Source organism: Theropithecus gelada, chromosome 16, assembly GCF_003255815.1.
Source record: "Theropithecus gelada isolate Dixy chromosome 16, Tgel_1.0, whole genome shotgun sequence".
NCBI classification, from domain to species: Eukaryota; Metazoa; Chordata; class Mammalia; order Primates; family Cercopithecidae; genus Theropithecus; species Theropithecus gelada.
The window spans coordinates 38,172,320-38,178,804 of NC_037684.1; positions in this window are offsets into that span (position 1 = coordinate 38,172,320).

A 6,485-nucleotide genomic window follows, 5' to 3' on the forward strand; every position below is an offset into this window, starting at 1 on the left:
ACACTTCCAACCACTACCTTGTTAACATTCCAGGGTGGACAACTGGATATTGAGGGCTTATCGGATCAGAAAAGTCATCAGATCAGAATTATCAAGATCAGCAAGGATGCAGGGACCTGGGGCCCACACATGCTCCCTGAAGATGCCCCTTTGTCAAGTGGCAAAGCCAATGGGAGGAAAGTGGGAGAGATCACCGAAACAGGCAGAAGGAAGCACCGTCATGCGTTGCGTAATGACAGAGATAGGTTCTGACAAATGCGTGTCATTAGGCAATTCCACTGTGTGCACACCAGTGTATTTACACAAACCCAGATGGTATCCACTACTCCACACCTGGCTATACGGTAACCTATTGCTTCTAGTCTACACACCTGAAGCCATGTTACTGTACTGAATACTGGAGGCAATTGCAGCACAATGGTATTTTTGTATCTAAACATAGAAAAGCTGCAGTAAAAATATGGTATGATTTTAGGGGCCACTGTCACATACCTGGTTCGTGGTTGACTGAAACGTTGCTAGGCAGTACGGGACTGCATCTGAAAAATGCATGCAGAGGAGGGCTAGGCATGGGCAATGGTTATGGACAAGGAGGTAGGTTGTGTGAGTGTTCAGGCCTGTGGGCAGGATTCATGATTGTGTGAGGCCAGGGGACATCCAGGTAGGCACAAGAACGCATGTTGGCACACACAGGCCCTGGCCAGGTGGTAGAATCTTTTTTTTTTTTTTGAGACAGAGTCTCGCTCTGTCGCCCAGGTTGGAGAGTGCAGTGGCGTGATCTCGGCTCACTGCAACCTCTGCCTCCCAGGTTCAAGCGATTCCCCTATGTCAGCCTCCCGAATAGCTGGGATTACAGGCATGCACCACCACACCCAGCTAATTTTTGTGTTTTTGATAGAGATGAGCTTTCACCATGTTGGCCAGACTGGTCTTGAAATCTTGACCTCAAGTGATCCACTCACCTTGGCCTCCCAAAGTGCTGGGATTACAGGTGTGAGCCACCGCACCCGGCCAGGTGGCAGAATCTTGACTCCAAGAGAGTTCTGACAAAAGAAATAAAATATCATAGCCTTGAAATAATATTTAACATTTTAAAGGTAAGCTTTCTGCATTCGCACTTCTGACACCAAATGTGTGGGTTTTTTTCCACACCGAAAACCAATTCTCCAACTCTCTGGACACCAATAATTCAATCCTGACATTAACTATCAGGAGTACTATCAGACCCCATAGGTTAAGGGCTCAGTCCTACAAGACTGCCCCCCAACTCAGATGCCAATCACAAGTCAAGAAGGCTGAGGTATGAGGATCACTTGAGCCTAGGAAGCAGAGGCTGCAGTGAGCCGAGACTGCACCACTGCAGTCCAGCTGGGGTGACAGAGCAAGACCCTGTGTCAAAAAAAAAAAAAAAAAAAAGCATAGTATTGGTATATGAGGTATTGGCACATAATTGAACAAGTAGAACAATGGAACAAAAAGTCCGGATGTAGTTCTAAATATATACAGTAACTTAGTATAGGATAAATATGGCATCTTAAATCAATGGGGAAAAGATGGATTATTCAATATATTGTAAAAACTTGAGAACCACATTAAAAAAGTTGGTCCCCTACCTCATTCTTTACAACAAAATTAATTCAGATAGATGTGGTCACAGAAGTGCTAGAAGAATATGCGGGGGATTTAAAAATAATCTTGAGGTGGGGAAGACTTCTATGGGTATGACTCACAACCCAGAAGACATAAAAGATTGTTAAATTTAATTAGATAAAACATTTAATTAGATGAGACATTTAAAAATTACATTTAGAAATCATAAACTAAATCCAAAGAATAACTAGGGACCGGCCGCAGTGGCTTCCATCTGTAATCCCACGAGGCAGGTGATCACCTGAGGTCGGGAGTTTGAGACCAGCCTGGCCAACACGGTGAAATCCTGTCTCTACTAAAAATACAAAAATTAGCTGGGTGTGGTGGTGCACACCTGTAGTCCCTGCTACTGGGGATACTGAAGCATGAGAATTGCTTGAACCTGGGAGGTGGAGGTTGCGGTGCGGCAAGATAGTGCCACTGCATTCCATCCTGGGCGACAGAGCAAGACTCCATCTCAAAAAAAAAAAAAAAAAAAAAAAAAGAATAGGGAGAAAACACCATGATGTGTTGCATAATAACATTTCAGTCATTCATGGACCAAATATAAAACAGGGGTCCCATAAAACTATAATACCATGTTTTTACTGTACCTTTTCTATGTTTAGACACATTTAGATACACAAATATTTACCATTGTGCTACAATTGCCTAGTGTTCAGTAGCATGCTGTACAGGTTTATCCCTAGGAGGAACAGACTATCCCATACACCCTAGGCATGTAGCAGACTATGCCATCTAAGTTTGTGTGAGTACACGCTATGATGTTCAAACAGTGACCTCCACCGTTAAGCGATGCATGACTGTATTTTGAGCCCAGGTCTCAGATACTGTATGAAGTTTCATAATATTATGAGCTTTTACAAATCATTAAGAGAAAGACCAATAAACCAGTAGAAAACTGGGAAAAGGTGGCATCTGCAGGGTAACACCAGGGCAGCACAGAAATCTTGCTGGGATGAGGAGTTGCAAACATGTGTGGTCGACCTTTTGGCTTTCTGCCTCTTCTACTCTCAGGGATGGTGAATCATGACCTAAAGAAGTTGTCTTTTCTCAGTGTTGCTTCTTCCCAAGGGGAGACCTGACCAGAGGAATGATCAACAGTGGATTTGTGATGCCTGGAGCTCATTTCCTTCTTTCTCCTTAACTATCCTGGAAGGAAACGGACTAGTGCCTTATCTCTGACTCTTCCACAGCACACACCCGCCACCAGAGACAGTAACTGAGATCTGCAGTAGCACAGAAACTTAGAGGTTAGAAAAATTAGACACCTAAGGATTTCATGACTCCAGACCTGTTTCCTTAGCATAATACCACACCAGTAAGTGAAATACAACTTATGAAATTTTGTAAATAAATTCTATAAAATTTTTGGTAAAAATTTATCATTAAAAAATTATTAAAAGCAATTGGGTTGGAAGGAAGTTCTGTCAAAATACAATCCAGGTGTGCAGTTCTCTGCTAAATTTAGAAGTGGTTACCACTGAGGCAGTCTCAAAAAAAGCATAGGAGGACTTTATTGGGTGATGCAAATTTTCTACATTGCCTTTGTAGAGATGGTTACAATACTCATTAATTTGTACATTTAAAAGAGGTAAATTTATTGTATGTAAATTGTATCTTAATGAAACTGATTAAAACACACATACAAACCCCAGACCCTCTGCAGTCCTGAATTTGAATGGAAAATATTGGTGTGAACTCATGATGAATTTTTTATTTTATTTATTATTATTATTATTTTGGAGATGGAGTCTCACTCTGTTGCCCAGGCTGGAGTGCAGTGGCGTGATCTCGGCTCACTGCAACCTCCGCCTCCCAGGTTCAAGCAATTCTCCTGCTTCAGCCTCCCAAGTAGCTGGGATTACAGGCACCTGCCACCACGCCTGGCTAATTTTTGCATTTGTAGTAGAAACGGGGTTTCACCATGTTGGCCAGGCTGGTCTCGAACTCCTGACCTCAAATGATCCACCTGCCTTGGTCTCCCAAAATGCTGGGATTACAGGCGTGAGCCACTGCGACTGGCCTTATTTTTTATTTTCTTTTGAGACAGGGTCTTGCTCTGTTGCCCAGGCAGGAGTACAGTGGTATGATCCAGGCTCCCTGCAGCTTCGATCCCCCGGGCTCAAGCCATCCACCCCCATCAGCTCCCCAAGTAGCTGGGACTACAGGCCTGAGCCACTATGCCTGGCTAATTTTCAAAGTTTTTTTTTAGAGATGTGGTCTATGTTGCCCAGGCTGGTCTCGAACTCTAGGGCTCAAGTGATCCTCCTGCCTCAGCCTCCCAAAGTATTGGGATTACAGGTATGAGCCACCACATCTGGCCAATTTTTTTTTTTTTTTTTTTTCAGGGAAGAAATACACACTCTCCTATATTTGCTAGCTGTTAATACTGGAAAGGCCTAGAAACAAAGATTGTCTTCTATCAATGAGCATTCCTAGTACCCAAAGTATGGTGTCCACTTTTTTCCAATTAAAAAAAACCCAGAGCTCCTTGGAATAACATGGAAATATACAATCTCTACAGTAGTTATTAGATAGCGAGGAAATTATCAGACTAGTAAGGTGTGTCAAAAAGACTTGAGGCTGGCCAGGCACAGTGGCTCAGCAGCACTTTCGGAGGCTGAGGTGGGCACATCACCCTGAGGTCAGGAGTTCGAGACCAGCATGGCCAATATGGTGAAACTTTACTAAAAATACAAAAAATTAACCGGGTGTGGTAGCGGGTGCCTGTAATCCCAGCTACTCAGGAGGCTGAGGCAAGGAGGCTTGAACCCGGGAGGCAGAGGTTGCAGTAGGCCAAGATCGCACCATTGCACTCCAGACCGTGTGACAGAGCAAGACTGTTTCCAAAAAAAAAAAAAAAAAGACTTGAGGCCAACTTGAAGAGGCTCCCATTGGCCAAAGATGGGACAATCTGAGCATCAAAAGGAATAACTTTAAATAATCCAGCATTTATCCTACCTTTCCCGTATCTCTACGTAAGCAAATACTCGGTGAGAAGCTTTTCTTCATAGAAGTACTCTAGCAAATGGCTGGGTGCGGTGACTCACGCCTGTAATCCCAGCACTTTGGGAGGCCGAGGCAGGCGGATCACCTGATGTTGGGAGTTCGAGACCAGCCTGACCAACATGAAGAAACCCTGTCTCTACAAAAAATACAAAATTAGCCAGGCATGGTGGTGCATGCCTGTAATCCCAGCTACTCAGAAGGCTGAGGCAGGAAAATCACTTGAACCTGGGAGGCGGAGGTTGCAATGAGCCGAGATTGCGCCATTGTACTCCAGCCAGGGCAACAAGAGCGAAACTCCATCTCAAAAAACAAAAAAACAAAAAAAAACCCCAAAAAAGTACTCTAGCAAACAAAGAAGGAAGAGAGAAAATCACCATTTTGCAAGCTTTAATGAACTCACCACTTGAGGTATTATTAATCAGTGGTTGCTGGCAACTCCAAAAAAGAAATAACCACTCACTACTACCACTTCCTTTTTTTTTTTTTTTTTTTTGAGACGGCGTCCCACTCTGTCACCCAGACTGGAGTACAATGGCGCAATCTCGGATCACTGCAACCTCTGCCTCCTGGGTTGAAGCGATTCTCCTGCCTCAGCCTCCCAAGTAGCTGGGATTACAGGCGCCCGCCACTACACCCAGCTAATTTTTTGTATTTTTAGTAGAGACAGCGTTTCACGGTGTTGGCCAGGCTGGTCTCGAACTCCTGACCTCAGGTAATCCACCTGCCTTAGCCTCCCAAAGGGCTGGGATTACAAGTGTGAGCCACCACGCCTGGCCAACTCAGTGCTATTATTTCATCTCTTACCACTTAAAGTTTTTTCTAAACAGGAGAATTATAAACCAAGTCTCAGATGCCATAAACTTATGTATCTGTCAGAGAAGGATTTTTTTAAAAAGAAAAATATAAACACCATTATCACACCCAAGAAAATTGTAAGTAACTCCTTGATATCATGTAGTGCTATTTTTTTAATGTGATAATGGTGTGGTTATTAACAAAAGATCCTTAAATATTTCCAGATTAAATGGTATCTGCTCTCTGCCTTGCAATAATATTCAAGGAGGCCAGGTGAGGTGGTTCATGCCTATAATCCCCATATTTTGGGAGGCTGAGACAGGAGGACCACTTGAGCCTGGGAGTTTGAGAGCATCCTGGGCCACATAGTGAGACCCTGTCTCATATATTAATATATCAATTTAAATAAATAACTGAAATAATATGGAAGGGCAGTATTGGTGGATGAGGTGGGACTGGCCAAAGGTTGGCTATTGTTGGTGCTAGATAATCAGTACACGGGATTAGTACTATTAATTATATGTCTGTTTTAAAAATTCTCCATAAAAAAAAAAAAAAAAGGCATAAAATAACCAAAACGAGGCTGGGTGCAGTGGCTCACGATTGTTATCCTACCACTTTAGGAGGTCAAGGCGGGAGGACTGCTTGAGGCTTGGAGCGCAAGACCAGCTTAGCCAACATGGTGAGACTGTGTCTCTACAAAAAAATTAAAATTAAAGTTAAAAATAAAAAAGAGAAAAACCTACCAAGTAAAATCAATTAAGTTAGCCAAACTTTTGAAATATTTTACAGACACTGTCAGTTGGAATTTTTGTCAAGTTGGTAACAATGGGATATTTTACACAATCATATCAACACAGAAAAGATTTCTTATAAACATAGATATTAGACAGGACACAAACCGCAATAGATGACATCTAACATATATTTTAGTTTGCTTTTCAAAAATCCATAAATACTCTAAGTTTTAAAAGTTTATTTTTAGGTTAATTTTTGATACCTGACAGTATAGATGTGGCAGATTCCAT